Genomic DNA, 26,422 nt, shown 5'->3' on the forward strand with positions numbered 1-26,422 from the left:
GGCAGCTGCTAAAGCCTCATTAGGGTAACAAAACCCATAACAAAGCAGATTCTTTTTCAACTTACATGGAATACTCACAAAAGGTAAATTTGCACCAGTCCAGAGATCAAGGCTTAATCAATGCCACAGAATCAACATCCACCTATGTTCTCTAACCATATTGAAAATAAAATTAGAGAAGTTATAATAAAAACAAGCCAAAGATATCCCCTATGTCTTGGGACTAAAATGCTTGCTCTTAAATTACCTTCAAGCTAACACGAAATCATCAGTATGAAACACTTAGAATGGAGCTACAGTGGTATCACTGCATATGAGAGCTGGCAGGGCACAGCTAACACGGAACTTAAGGAAAATGTATAGTTTTAAAAACATCAGAAAAGAGGAGGCCTTGGTGGCTCAGTCGGTTAAGCATCTGCCTTTGGCTCAGGTCATGATCCCAGGGTCCTGGGATCGAGCCCCATGTCGGGCTCCTTGCTCAGCGGGGAGCCTGCTTCTCCTTCTCCCTCTCCCTCTGCCTCTACCCCCTGCTCAGGCTTTCTCTCGCTCTCTCACAAATAAATAAATAAATAAACAAAATCTTTAAAAAATCTACTTTAAAAACATCAAAAAAGAAGAAAAATAAAGATTGAAATAAAATGAAGCATGATTCTACTTGACTCACTGGAAAAGAGGAACAACCAAATTGAAATGAGATTATTATTGAAGCAAAAGGCAAACATCAAGAAATACAGAACAAAATACAATAACAAATACTGCTTAAATCTAAAGCCAGGTTTAAAAAAATAAATTAAATTAGAAAATAAAGCCAGTTCTATTAAGACCAGACAACCCTCTGATGATTTATTAAAGGAAAAGGAAACATTTTCAATCAAATAAAATACAGAATACAAAATCGGGCATATCCAAAGACAAAACAGCAACTCACAAAAGGAATATCACAACCAACTATTCACTCATACATATGGAAACAGATGAGAAATCCATCTGAAAAAATATACAAATGACTGTGAGAGATTTTATTTTTCATAAATGTCTACATGTGCTTCTAGAATCTTCCCCCTTCTTCATCAGAGATGAAGTCCATTTCTCTTCCCTTTGAATCTGGGCAAGCGTGAGGCTGCTCTGACCAGTACAGTGTGGCTAACTGAATAGCTACATGATTCTCCATGCTATTTGTTTCTCTCATTCTGGGAAAGCCAGCCGCCAAGCTCAAAGCCCAAATTAGCTGACGTGGGAAGACAACACAGTGAGACCAGATTGAGAGGCCCACAGGGAAAGGAACAGAGGTCTTAGCTGAAAGCTGGCATCGACAGTCAGGTATATGAATAAATGAGCCTTCAGGTGATTTCTGCCCTTAATCTACAATTCTTCCAGCGGAGGGACATCACCACTGAGCAACAAGCCATCCCACTATAGTTCTGTCTGAATTCCTGACCCGAAGAATCTGTGAGGATAAAACATCTTTGTTTTTACCACTAAGTCTTGAGATAATCTGTTATACAGCCAAAGTAATGGAAACAACTGCCAAACGTGGCACAAAAATTAGAAAACTGATCAATAACCACTCAAAAACGTAAAACGGCAATTTAAGGCATCTTGCTACAAGTCCCAGGCCAGAGACTTTTATAGGAAAATCAAAATTTTAAAGAAAAGATAATTCATATCTTACACAAATTGTTTAATAGAAAAAAATGAAAACAAACCCTGCCATTCTAAAGATAACGAGATAAGAACAGTACAAAAACATTAACAATTCCATTTATGAAAATACGTGAGACAATCCTAATAAAAATTATCTAACCAAATCTGAGAGACTACTAAAAAAAAAATAAATTTACCAAGCCAAAGGATTATTTAACATCAGAAAAATCTATCAACATAGCACAATCCATTAGTGACCTAAAGGGGAAAAAGAGTCATCTATTTTTCTAAATGTAGAAAAATAAACTTTTGATAAAGTTCAACATTTATTTGAGTATTCACAAAACCAAACAGGTAAAAAAGAAATCTCAGAATACTTGGAATAGTAAGTCACTTCTGGAAATTTTATTTTATACCAAATCTATTGTAGGCATCCTACAAAAAGGCACTCCATTACAAATCTGGAAAATGGACAAAAATGTGCATTATTACTTTTGCCATTCCATGTAGTACTAGAGGTTCTGGCTGATGCAAAAGCACATGAAAAAGAGGAAAGAGCTACAAGGATTGAAAAATCTATGACAAAACCATAACTGTTTGCAGATGGTATGATCATTTACATTAAAAAAATCAACAGGCTTTTCATATAAACCATTAGAACTCAAAATAAACTTCTGACATACAAGATCAACTGGCACAAACCGAAAGCATTCATCTGTTTTGCACAAACGTTTAACACCAGAAATAGCCAACTTGAAGATATAATAGAAATTAAGTGCCATTCATAATAACTATAAAAGATAGAAAGTATCTAGAAATTATCTTGCTCAAAAGTGTATAAAATCTTTACAGAGAAAAAAAATTAAAATCTAAGTTATAAGAATAGATTCAAATAAACAATGATTGACACTTCATTCATGGATGAGATAACTTTGTAAAGATGTGTATTATCCATAGGTTAATCTAGAAATTAATTTAATTCCCAATAAAAATACCAGCATGTTGGCAGAACTATTTTAAAGAAATTTGACAATTTTATTCTAAAAATATATACAAACAAATAAAAATTGTAGATCTCTAAATCTACTTTCAAACAGTAGATCACAGAAAATCTGAGCAGCATTAAGACACATTATAAAGTCATAGTAATAAAAACATCATAAAATTGCCACAGAAATAAACAAATCGGCCAAAATAGACAGAATAAAGAGCTTATAAACTGATCTATGCATATACAGGAACTATATACATAATAAAATAGTAATAAAAATCTATAAAGAAGTAATTGTGTAAAAGATAATGGGGGAAAATAGGTTCATTAAATGGAGAACGATAAAGTTGAAAGTCTACCTTATACTTACACACAAAGATGAAATCCAAACAGATTTACAATCTACATGTGAAAAGTTAACAGCGCTAATACAAGAAATTAAGGGAATATATGTGTTACCTTGGGAGTGGGAACATAAGTTTTAAATAAGACCCAGGAAGCACAAACTATAAGGCAAATAAAATAATCACTGGCTTTAAGTATAATGGAAATGAAGTATTTATGTTCAACATGGATTACTATTGATAAAAATTGAAAGGTGATGAACTTTTAGATGATATTTGAGAGTATATTTTAAATCCTAAAAAGATTAATATGAAGGACATGCAAGAAATTCTAAATCAATGAGACCAAGGCAAAGAGCTCAATAGAAAACAGGCAGGGGATTAAAAAAATAAAATTTCCAGAAGGAAAAAGCCATATGCATAGCATGAATACAAATAATTAGAAAAATACAAATTAAAACTGCCTTGAGATACCAATTTACACCTTCCTGATTGGCAAAAAATAATAATAATAATAAAGGTTGGATAATAACAAGTGTTGCCAAGGTTAAAAGGAAGTAGGATTTTATTGGTGGGAATGTGTAAAATGGTAAAGCCAAACTAAAGAGCAGTCTGGCGGGCTTTAGTATGATTATGTGTGTTGAACCAAGGAAACTTCATTCCCACTATTGGATATATACTTTAGCACAGCAGTCTTCCAAGTGAGGTACCTCTGGGGGTACACAAAAACTATACACAGAGGTATACAAGCACGAATGATTTTAAGTAATTCATTTTTCTGGCCCTCAAGTTTTTGTATTATTTAATTAATATGCTAGTGTTCTTTCCCACTACTTCTTTGATTATTGCTTTTTTCCCCACCTTAAGAAGAAAGGCCTACCTCCTACCCATTCAGAGTTTTACTACATGACATTGGCCCAGGATTCAAAAACCTGAATCCTTGATTCAAACACAGGGACAACATGAAATCTGCAGAATGTTGTGCTAAATTAGAAGCAGGGTATTTTGGTCAATGCTGGGATTTTCTGAATTCAAATATAGCAGAGGAGTGAAGACATAGTTCTTCTTAGGACCTCACTTTTGCCACCCTTGACTACCATCAAAGAAATCCTGGGGTCGGGGGCACTTGGGTGGCTCAGTCATTAAGCGTCTGCCTTCGGCTCAGGTCATGATCCTAGGGTCCTGGCATCAAGCCCCACATGGGGCTAAGCCAGTGCTTCTCCCTCTCCCACTCCCCCTGCTTGTGTTCCCTCTCTCGCTGTGTCTCTCTCTGTCAAATAAATAAATAAATAAAATCTTAAAAAAAAAGAAATCCTGGGGTCTAAGGAAGAGTCGTATGGTAGAAGGAAGCTAGTGAAGGCCTGCTAAGAGAGAGGATGGTACATTATTTAATCCAGGTAAATATCGTACCAAAAGAAAGACTCTGTGCCTTATCTACCTGTTTTAGATTTATAATATCCAAAATATGTAAGAAGCATGCTGTACAATATTAATCTGTTATGAAAGTCTCCCCCTCTGCCTTTTTATTATTCTGTTATGAGAAAGGTCTAGGGAAATGCTTTCATTCACCCTGTGGAGTTCTCTGCCTCATCTTCATATTTTATATGATTTCAATTAAAGGAAGGAAAAACTTCCATCTTTACTTCTCAGACAGATTAACCATACATCTTTAAGAAAAAAAAAAACTTACATGAGAGCTGTTTTATATGTATTAAACATTTATGTAGATCTTTATGGGAAACATTTTTACTAACTTTTATGAAAAGTTTATGTGGTATACTAAAGCATTTAAGATTTAGAGACATACGATTGCATGGAATAAAGAAAAAAATTCACGTTTTAATTTATGCATAGTTTTTGTTTCAGAAAGTTATGATAGGATGATCAATTGCATACTTTCAAAAGTAAAAACATATTTTGTTAAAGTAAAACTATGCAGGAGATGTGCAATGAGAATTAAATTTCAAGGAGAGGGCGCCTGGGTGGCTCAGTTGGTTAAGCAACTGCCTTCGGCTCAGGTCATGATCCTGGAGTCCCAGGATTGAGTCCCACATTGGGCTCCCTGCTAGGCGGGGAGTCTGCTTCTCCTTCTGACCCTCTTCCCTCTTGTGCTCTCTATCTCTCATTCTATCTCTCTCAAATAAATAAATAAAATCTTTTGAAAAAAAATTTCAAGGAGAAAAAGAAATAATGTCAAATGGTTCACTGTTAAAGGTTCGCTTTGGTGTTTTTACCCTTTTTAGAGTAACGGGGATTATCAAAGCTCAGAGTGTGTCCAGATTGTCACTTCTAAATTATCATTTGTGTTTTGACTAAGAACAAAAACAAAAACAAAATAACAACAACCAAAAAAACTGGTCTCTCAGAACAATGGCTGATTTCACATCTGGAACAGGACATTTGTAATATGAGCCTTGACATGACTAATGGAAAGACAATGTCAAAGACTACTGGGGGCATATGAAAATGACACAAAAGCAAGTTTAGAGAGGCTTCCATGACCAAAAAAATAAGAACTTCTGAGCAATAGTAGTAGTAGTAGCAATAGTAATGACTGCAATAGATTGAAACACATATAAAAGTCCACAAGTTCACAATGATTTTTTTTAAAAAAACCTTCATTCATAACCCTTGAAGATTGCTAGGGCAGTGTCTCATTATTTCATTATTCTGAAAACTGATTAAGGGAAAAAATCAAGACTTGCAATTTTTCAGAGTAACCAGACAGTTGATAGGAAAAAAGTTTTCTTTATAGGAAACCACAGATGATAAACATAAGAAGAATGATAGACCAGAAAGTCCCAATTTTGTAACTTTAATGAAATCTGGACACCATGAGCATACCTGCTAAAAAACTATTTTACTGAATTATAGTGAATTTTAAATAGTTGGATCAGGCTGACAATACCAGAACCCACTGATGAGTCTTACTGTCACAACCTACTGTGATGAGCCTCATGAAATTAATAATCCTTAATCTCATCAACCTACTAGATCCAACTTTCAGTTTCTCAGAAATATGGGAGGAAAGAAGAACACGTTAAACAATACCATGAAGACACCATTATGAAAGCACATTGATTGTACGCAGGATATGGAAACTTCTATAAGACAAAATATACTATTTCCTCAATAAATAAATGGCATAGGAACTTTAAAAATAAAATTAATAAATATTAAATAAATATTAAAAATTTTAAAAAGAAAATGTTGTGGATTTTGAAAGAGACTCAAAAGCAATCAACCAAAGGCAGTGTGTGAACTGATTCAAAGAGAAGACTAATACTTTTTAAACTGGCAGGGAAAATTATGCACATACTGAATATTAGACACTGTGAAGGGATTTCTGTAAAATGTGCTGGTAATGACATAATGGTATTTTGGATTTTGTGTAGACATAATTTTTAAATATTTGTGAATGAAATGTCTGTGATTTGCTTTGAAATACTCCAACAAATAGAAAAAAAAAGTCTATCAGGAGGGCATATAAGCAGCAAGAATGGCAAAATGTTGATTTTAAGTTAGAAGATAGGTACATGAGGATCATTATACCATTCTGATTTTGTGTATGTTTGAAAATTCCCATTTAAAAAAAATAATAACCTGTTGCAGATTCCACTGGAGGCATTTAAAGAGTAATACATCTTTAATTTAAAAATTTACAAATGTTGGATACCACACCCTTTACAAAATCATTTAAAATTTACAACCAAACAGGTTTTGATGTGAAATTAATAATGTGCAAAAAAAAAGGTCGTTTTCCAAATTCCTTTTAGGGGTACGTGAGCGTAAAAGTTTGAAACTTGCCATAGAGAAATTCTTTTCCAGATACATGGCCTTTCTTCCCTACTATCTGAGTCAAGATAGAGATTTAAGAACAAATCCATTCACTCTCTTAGCCTCTCTTACATCTGGGGTTGGTCATGTGACCCAATATTGACCTTTAAGATGAAGAGTTAACTTTGCTGGGGAATTATGGGAAATATTTATTCATTATAAAATGAGATAAAGTGCCTCCTTGATTGCCCTGATTGCTACAACCCTGCCCACACGACATTTGTATAAGGTCATATAAAAACATGGTTCTAGAAACTGCTGCAACCATTCTGTGAAAACGGGAGAGGCACCATCTAAGGATGACAGAAAAAAGTGGAAGTGTGCTCCACAGAAGCAGAACTAAGACTGTGTAGGGATCAACATTTGTGAAAGGAAGTTGGAAGAAGCCAAATTCAAATGCAGGCCCAATAAAGTCTCAGTTAAAATGCAGTGAGCTTTAAAGAAAGGATTTCCAATCAGAATGTCCTACATGAGGGCCTACGTGCCCTAACTTTAACTTCCAGCCTCAGCCTTGCTCAGTCCCTAGAGGCAAGCTTTCCTGGGAAGAATGGTTCTTATTCTGGGAAAATTTGCTAACTTCTCTTACTCTCAGTACCTACTTCAGAGGTTTAGTTTGTTGGCGGATTAACTGAGAAAAAGTGAGGTAAAGCGCAGGATATGTAATAAGTCCTAAACAAAGGAAAGCTGCTCTTATTATGCGTGTCATCCAGTACAGATAAAAATAAACTTTTAAAAAGATAAACCATTTGTCTCTGTAAAAGGAAAATGTTTATCAACATTTAAAAGCAAAAAAGAAAATGTAGGACTAGGTAGTGAATATACAAATGCACCATTACTTATAAGAAAAGATAACTCTAAAATTCATAAATCTGAATAAAGTACTCAGGAACCTTCCAGATACATTCTAAGAAATGATTTGTGTTTAAGAAGTGCCATACTCTCCCGTTCTGGCCACATCCACCACCATGACGTTCGGGGGGCAGAACACCATGTGGCCACACTGAGCGGCCACAGCCAGGAGGTGTGTGGGCTGCACTGGGCCCCAGATGGACGACATTTGGCCAGTGGTGGCAACAATAACTTGGTCAATGTGTGGCCTAGTACTCCTGGAGACGGTGGCTGGGTTCCTCTGCAGACATTCACCCAGCATCAAGGGGCTGTCAAAGCTGTAGCTTGGTGTCCCTGGCAGTCCAATGTCCTGGCAACCGGAGGGGGCACCAGCGACTGACACATTCGAATCTGGAATGTCTGCTCTTGGGGCCTGTCTGAGTGCTGTGGATGCTCAATCCCAGGTGTGCTCCATCCTCTGGTCTCCCCACTACAAGGAGCTCATCTCAGGCCATGGCTTTGCCCAGAACCAGTTGGTTATTTGGAAGTACCCAACCATGGCCAAGGTGGCTGAGCTTAAAGGTCACACTGCCCGGGTCCTAAGTCTGACCATGAGCCCAGATGGGGCCACTGTGGCCTCAGCAGCAGCAGATGAGACCCTGCGGCTATGGCGCTGCTTTGAGTTGGACCCTGCACGGCGGTGGGAGCGGGAGAAGGCCAGTGCAGCCAAGAGCAGCCTCATCCACTAAGGCATCCGTTAAGGACCAACTCATTACCTCAGTTGTTTTTGTTTTTTTTTTTATTTTTCTAATAAAGTCATGTCTCCCTCTCAAAAAAAAAAAGTGCCATACAAGTTTAATATACTAATATCATTCAATTATGTCCAATTAAATCCAATTATCTTTTTATTTCCACACCAGACCTTTTTGTTTATTTTCATGACAAATTGTAATCTAGAAAACTTGTTTACTAAAGACAATTCAAGTTGAAAGTAAAGCTATTTATTTGCAAACTTAGGCTGCATACAAAATTGATAAGATAGGAAAGTGATATACAGGGCTTCAAATAGGAAGAATAGGTCCCTGATATAAATAGTGGTGCATACTTTGCCAGTTTTCCAAAAAGAATAAGCTATGCAGTCTTTTTATTGCCTTCCTTATGTCAGCAAGAGCTCCAGGAATGTGCATCTTGGGTTCGTATACTGTCTACACACTTTACATTTAATTAATATTTGGGGCCAAAGTATAGAAAAAGGGCTAATCACATTTAGAGATAACATAAGATAGGAGACAAAAACTTTCATAGAGGATTCAAAAAGATTTTGACAGGCTGAAAAATGGGGGAGAATAATGAAATGTGACTTAGAGATTAGTGTACAATCTTGCCTTAAAGTTTAAGACTTACGAGGTTGGCAAACTTGATTTAATATATTTTCCTAGGTGATATGGTACCATATATACATATATATATATAATGTGTAACATATATATATAATTATGTGTATATGTGTATATGTGTGTATATATGCATATATATATATATATATATATATATATCCCTAAAGACTCCACCAAAAAGCTATTAGAACTGATAAATGAATTCAGTAAAGTCACAGGATAGAAAATAAACATACAGAAATCTATTCTATTTCTAAGTACTAATAATGAAGGAACAGGAAGAGAAATTAAGAAGACAATTCCATTTACAATTGCATCAAAAATAATAAAGTACCTAGGAAAAACTTAACCAGAGGTGAAGACCTATGCTCTGAAAATGATAAAACAAGGATGAAAGAAATTGAAGATGACACAAAGAAATGGGAAGATATTTCATACTTGTGGATTGGAAGAACACATATTGTTAAAATGTCAATACTACCCAAAGTATCTACAGATTTAACGCCATCATTTTCAAAATACCAGCAACATTTTTCACAGAACTGGGAAAAAAAATCCTAAAATTTGTATGTATCCACAAAAGATCCCAAATAGCCAAAGCCATCTTGAAAGAGAAAAATAAAACTAGAAGTATTACAATTTCAGATTGCAAGTTGTACCACAAAGCTGCAGTAACCAAAACAGTATGGTAATGACACAAAAAAGAGACACATAGATCAATAGAACAGAATAGAAAACCCACAATTATATGGCTAATTAATCTTTGACAAAACAGGAAAGAATATGCAATGAGAAAAAGACAGCCTCTTCAACAAATTGTGTTGGGAAAAATGGACAGCTACATGCAAAAGAATGAAACTGGACCACTTTCTAACACCATGCACAAGAATAAACTCAAAATGGATTAAAGACTTAAATGTAAGACCTGACTCCATAAAAATCCTAGAAGAGATCAAAGGCAGTAATTTTTCTGACATTAGCCATAGCAACATTTTTCTAGATATGTCTCCTGAGGCAAGGGATATAAAAGCAAAAATAAACTATTGGGACTAGATAAAAATAAAAAGCTTCTGCACAGTGAAGGAAATAATCAACAAAACCGAAAGGCAAACTACTAAATGGGAGAAGATATTTGCAAATGACATATCCAATAAAGGGTTAGTATCCAAAATATATAAAGAACTGATATAACTCATCACCCAAAAATAAACAATCCAATTAAAAATGGGCAGAATACATGAACAGACATTTCTCCAAAGAAGACATACAGATGGCCAACAGACACAGGAATAGATGCTCAACCTCACTCATCATTAGGGAAATGCAAATCAAAACTACAATGAGACAGTTGACCTCACACCTGTCAGAATGGCTAAAATCAACAACACAAGCAACAAATGTTGGCTAGGATATGGGGAAAAAGGAACTCTTGCCCACTATTAGTGGGAATGCAAATTGCTGCAGCCAATGTGGAAGACAGTATGGAGGTTCCTCAAAAAATTAAAAATAGTTAGAACTACCATATGATTCAGTAATCTCACTCCTGGGTAATTATCCAAAGAATACAAAAACGGTAATTCAAAGGGATATTTGCACCACTAAAGCAACATTATAAACAATATCCAAGTTATGGAAGCAGCCCAAGTGTTCATCGATAGATGAATGGATAAAGAAGATGTGGTATATATATATATATACATACACAATAGACTATTATTCAGCCAGAATAAAGAATGAAATCTTACCATTTGTAACAACACTGATGGAGGTACAGAGTATACTGCTAAGTGAAATAAGTCAGAGAAAGACAAATACCATATGATTTCACTCATATATGGAATTTAAGAAACAAAACCAAGGAGCAAAGAAAAAAAAAAAAAAAGAGAGAGACAAACTGAGAAACAGACTCTTAACTGTAGAGAACAAACTGATGGTTACCAGATGGGGATTAAGTTGTGCACTTGTGATGAGCACTGGGGGATGTATGGAATTATTGAATCACTATATTATACACCTGAAACTAATGTAACACTGTATATTAACCATACCGGAATTAAAATTAAAAGTTAATATAAAATATATGTTTTTTCCTTAGGAAAAAAAAAAACCCTGATTTTGTGGACTACATAACAAAAAGCAAATAATAGTACTCTATTGTACTCTATACTGTATTTCAGTACTGCTGGAAAAAAAACAAAAACAAAAACCTGTTCTCTTCTTGGAATACATTGATATAATAATTCCCTAAATCCACCAAATGTACTGTATGTTATGTGCATAGCACTGTGACAATCTCTGTGAGAAACTGAAAGTCTGTGTAGGAGGGCTTAAGGTCTGCATGATCAAGAGATAGAATGGTCCTACTGTACCCTTCATACAATTATCGAGGCCCTACTATGGATAAGGCATGGTAATGGTTATGGGGTGGCAATAGATAAAACACAGCCACTGCTTAGAGTCTGTAATTTATTACAGATCATAGGATGGGGAGATATTTTTTCTTAAATTTTGAGGGTTTAGGCTTATTACAAAGTACAACTGTTCAGGGAAATACAATATTCAGAGGATAAATTAATCATATGCTCATACACACATACATTCCTATACAGAGAATTCCTAGTTAAATATTTAGAGGGTTTACCTCTGCCAAAGTGAAAATGGTGGCTCTTTCACCTTGGTATTCATAAGAATAATTTTGGGATAAAAATTCCCAAAGAAATTCTACTTACAAGTCTCAGCTCCTCAGCAATTCTAGCCTTTCTGACTACCCCAGATCTTCTTTCTTTTTTTTTTTTAATAGACTTTATTTTTTGTTTATTTTTAAACTAACATTTAGCTCTAGTGGAAAATTGTATTAAATGTTTTAAACTAATTAGAAAGGGGATAAACCCTGAGCTCACACAACAGAAGCAGAAGGCAGCTAATGAGAAGTCTGTGCAGACAAGAGAAAAATGATGACTGGCTCTTTGGACTGCCTGGGTGCTGCTGCCAAGTGGGCAGATCAGACGCTCGGTGATGAAGATTTTGTGCAGCGAACAGTCATTGCATTTGTTATAACTTATCCTTATAAGACTATTTGAAGCTTTACCTTTCAACCTGACTTACTGTGATATTATAGAACTATTCTGCAAAGAATAAAACACTAACCACGAATATACAAACAAAGTGGGGGATAGAAATGAAAAATCGCTTTACATGTATGTATTTTTAATCTAATTTCTTTAAAAAAAATAAGCGTGAACGACGATTTTAACACTTTGACATCTCTCAGGATGGAGCTGCTGCACTCTTCCTAGCTGCCCACGGTGGTGACTTGGATGTTATTCCATGATCGTTGTCTTCAGGAGCATAAGTCAACCAAGCGATGCAGGGACTGACCGTCTACGCAGAGCGGTGAGACAGGGAGGACCTGCGGTCCCGCAGCAGCACCAGAGATAACCGATCAACCTTGAGTGTCTTCAAACCCTTTTGCCGCAGTAAATGGCACCCAGGCCGATTCCCATTGTAATGTAACCTGACAGGAGAATGCCTTTATGTTCACCTAGGCAAGCCTGGTCTGAGCTGTTGGCTCCAGGCTTCTTCAGTCTTTATAAGTTCAAGTACTGAGGGTTTTAGGGGGAGGGGGGTGGGGCGATGGGTTGACCCAGTGATGGGTATTAAGGAGGGCATGTGTTGTAATGAGCACTGGGCGTTATACGCAAACAATGAATCCTGGAACACTACATCAAAAACTAATGATGTAATGTATAAAAAAAAAAAAAAAAGTTCAAGTGCATAGGAGCCTGCTGTGAGCAGAGAATGAAAAGGTGGTCTAGCCAGGTCAGACTTGTCCAAGCTCTGTCTTCTTTGAAAGTGTCAACTCTGCGTATTTAATTCCCTTCCTTGCTGTTCTATGGAGGCCATGTGGCCTGGTAGGAGCAAGCGTGTCATCTCCCGTGTCAGGATGTCACAGAGCCACTGTGGATCGTGCCGCAGAGGGGCCACAGCGAGGTGGTGAGGGTGCTGCTGCTGTGGCAGAGCCCACCTGGACGCCACCCTCAATGTGAGCTGAGCAACAGAGATAGCGTGTGCGGCTGGGGGAGAGGGGGGCTCTTTTTTCTTTCTTTTTTTAATCATCAGTTCTTACAACAAAGTTGATTTCCGGATTGACTTGGAGAAGAGAGATTTTAATCAGTTAATCTGATAATTTAACTGATTACCTCGATAACACAAAGGCCTAGGAGGTAAGCTAATTTCCCCCATCCTTCCGTGTAATTTTTTATTTTTTTTTTAACCTGAGGTGACAACACTATAAGGTCAGCTGAGTCTTGGTGGCTCCATTTTATTCTTGGTTAGATATACTTCATTGATCCGGTTGTCTTAGACTTTGCTTTTAGGCAACTGAATACACATGCAAATCCAGTGTGCACTCTATACCATTCTCTCTTTCTTTTTACTTTGAATCTACATAGAGTTACTGATAGCTCAATGCCATTGTCATACTCTACTTATAAAATTGTGCAACCATCCCTACGACTGCTTCCGTTATTTTTTAGCAATTGTAAATGCAATGGCCAACATTTATATATGGTTATGTTTATTAACTATCTGCAAGTCTTCAAAGTGCTTTATGTAGAATAACTCACTTAATCCCTCAAACGAGCCTTTGATGTAGTCCCTACTATTTTCTCCAAATGCTATTACATCAGACTATGTTATATTTTGATCCATAGATCCTCACATAACACAGTTCTCTTGGAAAACCTAAGAGAAGTTTTTTTACTAAGGATATTGTATAGGCTTCCTGGGGAAGATATCATATGATTTGATGGATGTCAACAATTTTCAAAAAGAAGAGAACAGGGGCACCTGGGTGGCTCTGTCAGTAAGGGTCCGACTCTTGGTTTCAGCTCACGTTATGATCTCAGTGTCCTGAGACTGAGCCCCAGGACAGCTCTGCACTCGGTGGGGAAATCTGCTTCAGATTCTCTCTCTACCTCTCCTTCTGCCCCTCCCCCAACTCGCATTCTCATTCTCCTTATCTAATAAATAAATAAGTCTTTTAAAAAAAGAGAGAATAAACAAGGTGAGGAGAATGGAAATGTGAAATGCACATTCCAGGTACAGAGAAAGCATCAAAGTAAGAAAATGCAGAGTGTGTTAGGAAGGTATCCAGACACTAGCCTGGAAATCAATCACAAAGGCTTTGAATGCCATATCAAGGACTTTGGACTCTTTTCTGTAAAGAAACAGATCATTTCAGAAATAGATTTCTCCCCTCGTATGTGAAATAAACAAAGAAAAAAAATACTCTTTACTGGTCACACCCTCACAGATAGCAAACTGCATCCACCCTTCCTAGAGGAGTCTGGGCCTGGCAAAAGTTCAAAAGGAAATGCTAGAGTCTGAAGATGTAAAAATCTTTTGACTTTCAACCTGCTTCACCTTTGAATGACTCCTGAGCAGTATGACAGTCCAACTCAGCCAACCCGAGCACACCCTATGGACTTATCAATATACAAAACACAAAAAACCATAGTTATCATCCATATTTTTGTTAATTAAACAAAGTTCATATGGCTTTATGTATGTGAGGTTTGACTATGAAAAAAGACTGATATTTTCACAACCATGCCAGAATTTATACTTCCATGTGAGTGTTGCACTTTGTGGGTATTCACTTGTGCTATATTGGTGATACTGCTGTCAAAACCTGCAGGGAATGACTTTCAAACCCAGGCCCTGAGCCTCATGAAAACAGCTGTTTTCTTACTTCGCCTGTCTAATTTGTTATTGAGGTCAAATGGAATTAAAGGTCACTCTTCTTAGTTCTGAAATGACTTTTGACTATTTGGAAAAATAAAATTCATTCTCAAAGTATGCAGATTCACTATTTACATAGGAATAATAGATATCATTATTCAGCACTTAAATGTCTGGGAACTGTCGTGGTAAGTGGTATATGATCTATTATGTGTCTTAGGCCATGAGATCACTTTGACATAGTTGGGTTAAATATCAATACAAAAGCCACGCAGATAGACATAATTAAGTAGAAGAAAAACAGTCTGCAATGTGGTATGTAGAGATTTAAAATGAATCTGTAGCAGAGTGTGTAAAAATTGGTGATGTGGGTAAAGGGGTCTGGATTTAAAATCTTGGCTCTAACACTTGATGTCTGATTTCGGGCTGGTTGTTTGTAACCTCCCTTGGTTTCCTCATTTTTAAAATTATGGTAAAATGCATACTACATACATTATTCTTAACAAAATAGTCAGTGCTGGCTGTTGGCTGGTTGGTTTAGGGAGTTTCAGCTGGGAAGGCTTGTCTTTGCTTCCTATGGCCTCTCATCCTTCAGCAGGGCCAGACTAGGTTTCTTCACATGGTGGTTTCTGGTGCAGAATCCCAAGATTGTGAGGGTAAAAACAAAAGCTTCAAGGCCTCTTGATGCCTAGGCTCAATGGCCCACAACACCATCCTACCACACTCTTTTGCTCAAAGGATCTCACACATTCTGCTCATATTCAAGGGATACAGAAATAGACCCCACATACTGATGAGAAGAGTAATAGTCACATGACCAAAGGACATGCATATACAATGAAAGGAATGAGCTTTAAAAAAAAAATAATAACATGCTTCCAGTAATATTAGGGAGGTGGGATCTTAAAGAGGAGTTACCTCTGAAGGGCTTTAAGAGGGGAATAATAAGATGATCATATTTGCTTTTAAATGATCCCTCTAATGTGTGGAAAATAGATGGAGAGAGAAAAGACTAAGTACAGAAAATCCAATTGGGTGTCAGTTACAGTAGCTCGTTTCAGAGAGGAAGGTGGGCCTGTAGTCTGTCGTGGCAGTGTGACAGATGGAAGTAGACACATGGAGAAGCTCTTACAAGATACAGAAGCAAAAGACTTGGCAAATATAACTGGCTTTTGGAAGAATAGGGCTTGTTAACTTGCCCTATTTCCCATCACCTGAGTTAATGAATCTACACCCAAACTAATGAACCTACACCAAACTAAATAAAGCCAATGGGTTTAAAAGAAATACAAAAGACACAAATTAAAGTTTGCTGGAAATGTGAAGATTCAGCTGCTGGTGACACTTATTATTGTTCAAGTGTCCAGTGGTACTGTGGAATGGTGGGAAATCTATTAAGAATACCTGATGGCATCCTTTTACAATGCCATTTTCATAGGACTTTAATTTACATTTTATAAATTATGCAATATTTTATAAAGTGAGTGAAATCTTTTAGTATTCTAAAGTGCAACACTGTATTTTTGCCAGCTTAGAGTTTTGAACATATAATTTCACATTCCCTGATTCAGTAATAAGCTTTCCAAAAGGTGAGACCTGTGGAAATGTTGAAATGAGTTATTCCATCTCCTTGTCAATTTTTTAAAAAGTAATTTCCACATTAAGTACTGTTCACATACAAACCATAATGGGGATGTCTGATATGCCTGCAGTAAATGCCTAAAGTAAGTTAACATTAATCAGGAATGTTTGTTTTAATCCTTACAGAGATATTAAAGGTAAACATTCTAATGGCAATTGAAATGGACTCTATTTGTAAAAAGTGTGTACTTTAAGACTGGGAAGGGGTAGGGGTCTCCTGTAAATACCTCATTAAAGCACACTGAGACTCAGTAGGTGGTACTTCCAAACGAGACCAACAGAGATCTTTTGGGATTTGTACAGGTCTGAAACAGGCCAGTTTGACACAAAGAGTGGAATTTAACTACTTGCACGGCAGCTGACCACTTCCAAGAAGCACTGACGTCATTGTTTTGAAGTATTGAAGCCACTGTGTTGGATCAAATTAGCACAGTTAAGATTCTTTACATAACTGGCACTTCAAAATACCAGGTGTCAAGTGGACAGTGTACCCTGATTTAGCTAGAACAGTCTTCTTCCACACATGTAGACCAGGGATTTACAGCCTTGTTTCTATGCTATTTCAGTGCATTTCCATGGATCTCCAGAGAAACCTGGATGGTTTCAATTCATAATACATTTTGATTCATTTAAAATGTACCATTGCCTTTTTAAAAATTGATATGGAATATGAAATGATAAAGTAGTGCATTTTTAAAAACTTTGCTCTTCATTGCATAGATGCCTTCTTAGATACAGGCATACCTCATTTTCTTGCACTTTGCTTTATTGCACTTTGCAGATATTGTACCTTTTAAAAATGAAGGTTTGTGGCAAGCCTGCATCGAGCAAGTCTATTGGCACCTCTTTTCACAAAAGCATTTATTCACTTCATGTCTCTGTGTCACATTTTAGTAATTCTCACTATATTTCGAACTTTTTTCATTATTATTACATTTGTTATGGTGATCCATGATCAGTGATCTTTGATGTTACTATTTTAATTGTTTTGTGGTGTCAGGAATCAAATCATTATAAGACAGTGAACTTAATCAACAGATATGTGTGTGTGTTCTGGGTATTCCACTGACTGGCGTAACTCCATCTGTCTCTCTCTCTCCTCAGGCCACCCTATTCCCTAAGACACAACAATACTGAAATTAGGTCTCTTAATAAACTTACAACAGCCTCTAAGTGTTCAAGTGAAAGAAAGAGTTGCATTGTCTTTCACTGTAATAAAAAGCTAGAAATGATTAAGCTTCATGAGGAAGGCATGTCGAAAGTTGAGATAGGTTGACATGTAGGCCTCGAGCCAAACAGTCCAGTTGCAAATGCAAAGGAAAAGTTCTTGAAGGAAATTAAAAGTGCTACTTCAGTGAACACACAGATGATAAGAAAGTGAAACAGCCTTATTGCTGATATGGAGAAAGTTATCAGTGGTCTGGATAGATCAAACTAGCTGCAACATTCCCTTAAGCCAGAGCCAGAGCAGGGCCCTAACTCTCGTCAATTCTAGGAAGGCTGAGAGATGAGGAGGCTGCAGAAGAAAAGCTGGAAGCCAGCAGAGGCTGGTTCATGAGGTTTAAGGAAGAAGCCGTCTCCATAACATGAAAGTGTAAGGGGAAGCAGCAGGTGCTGATGGAGAAGCTGCAGCAAGTTCTCCAGAAGATCTAGCTCAGATAATTCATGAAGGTGGCTATACTAAACAACAGATTTTCAATATAGACCAAACAGCCATCTATTGGAAGAAGCTGGTATCACAGCTAGAGAAGTCAATGCCTGGCTTCAAACCTTCAAGGGACAGGCTGACTTTCTTGTTAGGGGCTAAGGCAGCTGATGACTTGAAGTTGAAGCCAGTGCTCCTTGACCATTCTGACAATCCTACGGCCCTTAAGAATTATGCTAAATCTATTCTGTGTATTTTCTATAAATGGAACAAAAAACTCCAGAGGAGAACACATCTGTTTACAATATGGTTTACTGAATATTTTACGTCTACTGTTGACACCTACTGCTCAGAAAACAAGATTCCTTTCAAAATATTACTGTTCATTGACAATGAACCTGATCATCCAAGAGCTCTGACGGAGATGTAAAATGAGATTAACGTTTTCATGTCTGCCAATGTAACATCCATTCTACAGCCCATGGATGGGAGTATTTTCAACTTTCAAGTCTTACTATTTAAGAAATATATTTCCTAAGTCTGTACATGCCATAGACAGTGATTCCTCTGATGATCTGGTCAAATTCAACTGTAAACTCTCTGGAGAGGATTCACCATTCTAGATGCCATTAAAAACATTAATGATTTGTAGAAAGAGGTCAAAATAGCAATATTAACAGAAGTTTGGAAGAAGTTGATTCCAGTCCTCATGGATGACTTTGAGGGTTCAAGACTTGAGTGGAGGAAATAACTGTAGAAGTTGTGGACAAAGAAAGAGAACTAGAATCAGGAGTGGAGCCTGAAGATGGGACTGAATTGCTGCTATTTCATGATAAAACTTTAATGGATGAGGAGTTGCTTCTTACGGATGAGCAAAAAGTAGTTTCTTGAGATGGAATCTACTCCTGAGGCAGATGTTGTGATGATTGTTGAAATGACAACAAAGGATTTAGAAGAGGACATAAACGTAGTTGATAAGCAGCAGTGCCGTCTGTATTGACAGTGGGTTATTAATTACACATAGAAATTATATTTCATTTACATTGCATTTTATGTGGATTGAGAAGAGAAAGAGAGATGTAATATCTGTATTGGGCAAGATGAAATTTTGGCCAATAGGAACTTCTTTCCCCAATTTAATAGTTGAAAGAGACCGCATGAATGAGGTGAGAAGAGATTTTAATTTTAGAATAATTCTGTTTAAAAGAATCTATCAAAAGTCATTATTAAAAATAAGAGAGCATTTTAATTTTTTTTTAGATTTTATTTATTTATTTGAGAGAGAGAGAGAGAGAGAAACAGCATGAGAGGGGAGAGGGTCAGAGGGAGAAGCAGGCTCTCCGTCAAGCAGGGAGCCCAATGTGGGACTCAGTCCCAGGACTCTGGGATCATAACCTGAGCCGAAGGCAGTCACCCAACCAACTGAGCCACCCAGGCGCCCCAAGAGAGCATTTTTAAATCTGTGGCATGGGTTAGTCATGACAAGGAGTGTCATGATAAAAGACAGCTAATGGAACAGGAGATGGGGAAAAAAAGAATGTATAAAGGTAATGAGTTAGAGACCAAAAAAACCCCCCCAAAACAGGTGTTTTTTCAAGGCATCTGGGCAAAGGGCTTGTAGGATTTTGGTGGAGCTTACAATTCAGTGAGTCATTGAAGTATTATGGTTGGACGACAACCATCAGGCCAAAAAGCCATGGAACGAAAAGGTACCCTTCAACTTGGTTTTCTCCTTCACCTCAAATATGTTGAAGAGGCCAGTAAACCTAAGGCCTGATTTCCCTCTTGATGTAATAGTCTTTGCACAGCATTCGAAGAGAGAGGCTCTTAGAATTTAAGGAATGGCAGCAAAACAAACAACATGGGGATAATTTAAAAGGTGGTAGGAGGTGAGGAGCAGCAAAGCCAATCTGATATTAGCTCACCTTCTAATTCATGTTCTTCTCCCCTTTTCAATTTATCAGGTATTCGGCTTTGTCCCACACTTTTTCTATAGCTTCAAAAAGCAGCTTACCAAAATGAATACATACATACATACAACAACAAAAACCCAAACTCTTTGCTAAGGCTCCTCATCCTCCCTCCTCTGCCATCAGAATGTTGTCTGAATACCATCCTAAAGGAAAAGTCATATTTAATGAGAAAGTAGGAAGAAGACAGAGATGAAGCAGGAATCACAGTGGCACAAAACTAGAAAGGGACCTTTCTTTGCTTAATAAATATTTATTGCAAGTATCTGCCAAATTACCTTTTAAAGATTTTTATATGCATCTTGTGTCTTTCATCTTTTTTGTGTCATAGTTTATGTAAGCCATGAGAAGTGCATGTGTCAGGTAAATGTTGATTTACATGTAAATTGTATTTGCTAACCTTGCTTTAAGTGAAAAAAAAAGATCTAGAAATTTATTATTTTCCTCATTAATTTCTACTTCAAAAAAATCAAATATTCAAAATCAATTTTAAACAGAAAAGAGTACGTTGGGCTTTTGTTTGGTACTTTTGGCCCTCTCTGTGCCTTCCAGAAATCTGTGCTGATTGAAGTCAACAAGATGGGTTTTCACCATCTACTATCTGTTTACAATGGGGTCCTGAAAAGATAAGCACCTAGTCCAAATTCATGTGTTAGAAATACACGTATCTTAGGAGGGGTCCCTGTAGATAATCCCAAGAGAGCACCAATCCAAGGGGTAGACTGGGACAGGAAGAAGCCAAAGAAAGGAAGTACAGGAGGGAGAAAGGGTCTTAATAACAAAATCAATGATCTTAAAACCCCATGTTTAAATAAGTAGTTTATTTCCAGTTTTTCTTCCACTGGGGCATTTTTAAGTGTCTATGCTTGTATAAGGTGTACATAACCTAAACCAGAGTTGAGGACATTTGTCAAGATCATGTAAGTTGCCTAACCAACAAAATGTAGCATTCATTTAAGATTTTCAACAGGAGGAGAAAACACCATTAATCAGAAATAGGTGCAGACTTGGATTTTCCAGAAAATTCTGGGTTGTGGTTTCTAACCCTTGCTCCCTCTTCAATACTCCTTATCCCACTCCATGTTCTTTCAGAAGCTTTCCTTAGTACTTGGGCAAGAACCAGGCAATTTAGTTGATAACCCATTGTTTTGAAAAGAGAAGGCATCCTTTCTGGCCAGAAAGCAAAATGAAGGGGTCTCTAAGGACACTGTCCAGTAAGAGGTACTGAAATGTCCAGAGCTCTGGAACAAAGGAATAATTACCAGAGGACCTTCAACACTATGATACTATGGGACAACCATACATAATTACAACAACACTTAAGGGTTAGCTAGAAAGTAACAATAGTATTTTGGAGTTGTGAGGAACTGTGGAGTTGCCTCTTCTCATTTTACACACCAGCCTCACACCTGCCAACAGGTGCTGAGAAATACCTAAATCTCATTTTCTGATGGATGTATCATAAATCTAATAAAACACCAGCTTCTAGTTCCTCCCTTGTACAGACCCCAATGAGTTCTGAGAGTTGCACAGTGCTTTTAAATGAGTGTAGAGGAGTAGAGAGGCCAAATTGCAAACAGGAGGTTATTTCTTAAGGAGTATCTTGGGGAAAATGCCTATAGAGATTTCAGAAATAAGAGACATGGATCTCCAAGCCTTAAGCAAACTATGGTTATTTGGTTTCTAATTTTCTTTTTTTATTTTTTAAAGATCTTATTTATTTGAGAGAGAGAGATAGCGAGAGAGAGAAGGAACAGGGAGGAGAGGGAGAAGCAGGCTTCCCACAAACAGGGAGCCCAACGTGGGGCTCGATCCCAGAACCCTGGGATTATGACCTGAGCTGAAGACAGACGCTTGAACAACCGAGCCACCCAGGCACCCCTAATTTCTAATTTTAGATAAATATTCCATTTCATAAATAATTTTGTATGTGACATTTTGTATTCTTAAGAGATCTCCCCGGTTATAAACTTCAGGACCCACAAAATCTGGATTACTCCTTCATGTATTTAAAAGTTAATTCTCCCTTATGAGTTTAAACTGATTTAAGATGGTTCACTTTTGATGACTACTTAAAATATTTTAGATTTATTTATCTCTGTGAAAGAACTATATGTGTGAAGATGTAGAAATACATGGTTACACGGATTAAAAGAAAAGGTTCAAAGCTTATAATGTGATGTTTCCTTACTACCACCTGGTGGCAGTATCCCGAAAATGTAAAATGTAAAGTTTAAAGTTTTATTTGCCTTGGGTGTCAAAGCAATGCTTATGAAGGGGAGGGGTATATATAAAACACACATACATATATAGATAGCACATATAATAACAATAAATCATGTTTTACTTGTTTATATTGTGACAGTCCTCTATCATAACAATCATGAAGTTGATAAATTAGAATCCTGTTGTTTGGTGTTGCTTTTCAGGTAATAGATCTGGCCTTTTTATTTAGTATCTGGATGCCTGTAACAGAGATTAAAATAAGTTCTAGGTAGTGAGAAACAGTATACTTGATGTCCATGAATTCTCCATAACTTGAGGGAGGGGGCAGGGAAGATCTGTGTTCTTTAGGTTGTGCACACTCTTCAGTGCTTCATGCTTTTATTTTAATTTTTTAAAATATTTATTTATGTATTTGAGAGAGAGAGGAAAGAGCACATGTACATGCATGGGCGGGAGGGGCAGAGGGAGAGAGACTCTCAAGCAGACACCCTGCTGAGCACAGAACCTGGTGTGGGGCTCCATCTCATGACCCTGAGATCATGACCTGAGCTGAAACCAAGAGTTGGAGGCTTAACTGACTGAGCCACCCAGGTGCCCCAGTGCTTCATACTTTTAAAGAAAATGTGAAAAATACCACAATTTTTTTTTTTTAATTTGAGCGAGAGAACACGAGCAGGGTGGGGGGGCAAAGGGAGAGAGAATCTCAAGCAGACCCCACGCTGAGCATAGAGCCCACTGTGGGGCTCGATCTCACAACAATGAGATCATGACCTGAGCCAAAACCAAGAGTCGGATGCTCAACTGACTGAGCCACCCAGGCACCCCCTAAAATACTGTATATTCTTATTGATTGCATCATTGCTGAGATTATAATATATTCCTTATCCATTGAAAGATCTAGAATTATATTAAAACTTGGATATATTAAAATCATGCTAATCTTACTCATTATAACAAATTAGGTATTATAATTTGGGAGGAAAAAAACATTGCAGGCCTTTGTCAGTGTGCTGGCAATTTCTGTGTCCTGTTTTGTGGCGGGCTGGACACCTCTGTGGGGCTTTTACATTGATCCACCGGATTTTCTTAAGCAAAAAAGAAACTCACAGATTCTCTATGTACTAAACAGACCGTTGGCAAAAGCTAAACAGCTGTTGGCTGTATGATACATATTTGGCTAAAAACAAACCCATCTGTATTTAATGCATTATTGCCAAAGTGTAGTAACATGCTGTTTCCAGTCTGAAAACACTGGTACCCTCGTGTGAGACGATCAAATTGAAAATCTCACAACATGGCTCTTGCACTTCTTGGCTATGCAAGTGGAAAACCCAGGAGTTTGCCAGAGGAGAGCAGAATTTGTTTCCAGAGGCTTAGTCTAGAAGGCAAGGAGGATGGCGCTGAATAGGCACAGACCAGAAAATTCTTTCCCTTGATAACCTTTAACTATTTTATCTCACTTTTCAAAAGAATCCCTTAGGGTCTATTGCCTCTTTGTCGATGTATTGTATAATCTTTATTTTTATTGATTAAGAAAGTAGTATCTTCCCAACAGTAAAAAAAAAAAAAAAAAAAATTTAGAAAATGCAAAGAAGAAAAAAAACCCACACAGTATACCTGGATGTGCCACTGCTGAATGAAGTTATTTATTTAATGACTTAGGTGCTTAGCAGTACTCAGTCAACCTATTCACTAGGATCTTTGCCTTGGATAACAAGTGAAAAAAACAGACTAAGAGAGGCTGGACCACTTGCTAAGGTTATTTCGCTCTTAAGTGCTCAAGCGAGGATTTGAATCTAGGTTTGCTTTATTTAGAGCTGACAGCTGGGGCTTTCACTATGACAGCATACCACCTCTCATTATGAAAATATTACCATTCAAAAAAAAAATGTCCCCAGAGGCCACTGGAATATAGACAACTGTTTTTATGATAATTGAAGATCTGGAAATTTTAAAAATTAGATTATGTAATAACTACAACTGGAAGCAACAACTTCCTTTGGTCACAAGTGAAATACTCACAAATTAATGTACTAAAATGTATCTGTAAACAATTCGGTTTGGGATTTCCTAGGATCTATCATTTAAAGGAAAAAAAATGTGTTAGCTAAAGTATGTTTAAAAGTTAATTAGTGTAATGAAATTTTCCTCTAAATACTAGCACTCATTTTATTTGAGAAAACACCGAACAATTTGGGGGGAATTCTTGTAGTTTTTTTTTTTTTTATGATCTGAATAATGCATAGCTTTTTCTCATAATAGGCAAATGTTCAAATCAACCTCAAAGAAATCTTCACCTGGAAAGCTCTAACTAAATGAGCATTTTTCTCTGCCTACTGCCAGCACCAGCTTCCATAGTAAACAGTCAACAGCTGGAGTGGTAACAAGGAACTCTCTGTGCAGTTAATGAGAGCCCCATGTTTCACAGCTCAGAGACTATAAAATACCTTTCTTAAAAAAAAAAAAAGGTATTTGCAAAAATCTCACTTCTTTGTTTGAGTGTAGACCCAGGAAACTTTTGCTTTTAAAGGAATAAACTCTTTACACTAATAATCAAGTTCATAGAACTGTAAAATATAAATGAAGATAGTTTACAAAGTGATTGGTTTTGTGATATACAATGTCACAATCCCATCAAAACAACCAAGATGTGTCTGGAGTATGATTAAATCTAACAGTGACTATTTTTAAAATAATATTTTCCTCATGTCTTAAGTGAAAGAAAGAAGGGATGGAAACATTATCTATGGAAGCGTTCAAATAAATGCTATAAAAATGCAAGATACAGAGAATATATTAGTCCCGATACATAAGAACATCCTTGAATATATATTTTTAAACATGTTGACAAAATGCCACTTTCCCTGGAAGACACTCTAAATAATTTAAATTAACTCTGAAAAAATGTTTGCCAAGTCTTTTGTTTAAATCAAGTTTCTCCCCTGCTTCCAACTGGCATTTGGTTTTGTTCAAAAATGTTTATAAGAAATACTGCAGACCCCTCTCAGACCTACTAGTAAGTAAAATTTGAGGACAACTGGAAAAATTGGGCCCAGGCACAAGTCATATTAGAGCAGAATGGGAGTACCCAGGGGAAAGAGCAGAAACAGAGAGAGGCATAAAAGAGGAACCTGAATGAGAGAAAAAGTGAACAGCGAGGGAGTTGAGGGAGAAAAGGAAGACCAAACATTTAAAAGAGACACAAAGAGAGGAGGAGAGAACAGAAGAGCACTGGTCATGCTCCAAAGATGGGAAATGAGCAAGGAGAGAATAAGGTGTAATTCTAGATGCTATATATCTCAAGCTTACTTAGTCCTCAAGACAATTATATAGAAGAGGGATCATTGACCTCCAAGGTGTAGCTTTGTGGAAAGAAGATGGACACTGAGTCACACTGAGCACCTATAAATTGCATGACTTTGGCAATTAATCTCAGAGAAGTCACTTCAAAGGTAAACTAGGAAGTTTTGAGCCTTAAGCTACGTGAGCTGGCATATGTAGCAATATCTATTATGCTTTATGTCTTTTGGATTAATAGATATTTGGTTAGTGATAATTTAGGCTTCACTTTACAGATTAAACACTGGCTTTCAGAGAGGTTCAAGGGCTCCAACTTAGAAATCACTGCCCGTGTATGTTTTTTTAAATGTGTGTAAAACAGCAGAATCCTAGCCTAGTGTAGGTTCTCACTGAATAGCTGCTGTTACCCTTATCCCACACTTTGCTCCAGGCTTGACTGTCTCTTCTCACCATTCTGAAGTCACCTTGGCAATGTCTGATGAGGACTATGGAAGTGTCGCTGTGAATATCTACTCTTTGTTGGAACATAAAGAATTTAGTTTGCAAATACCAAGGTGGCCCATCAATAGCCCATACTAGATTTCAAAGCATTTGCAGAACAGCTTAGTTTGGACTAGCCCCATTTCAAGGGCTCAGTAGCCACATGTGTCAGTGGAGATATAAAAGAATTTAAGGAGAGCAATAATAAAAGAAACCACTGTCCACACTACACTTATTTTTCCCCCAAGTAAGCTAACCAGAGAAGCAAACCCTCCGAATTCAAAAAAACCTCTCCTTCATCAAATATTTACTCTAGCCTGGGGCATTTTGAGGCTTGGCTTTACTGAGAAATCCAAAGTCACAAAGTATGAACTTCC

This window comes from Callorhinus ursinus, unplaced genomic scaffold (genome assembly GCF_003265705.2).
Source record: "Callorhinus ursinus isolate GAN/ISIS: 27379988/994484 unplaced genomic scaffold, GSC_fseal_2.0 scaffold1, whole genome shotgun sequence".
Taxonomy (NCBI): Eukaryota; Metazoa; Chordata; class Mammalia; order Carnivora; family Otariidae; genus Callorhinus; species Callorhinus ursinus.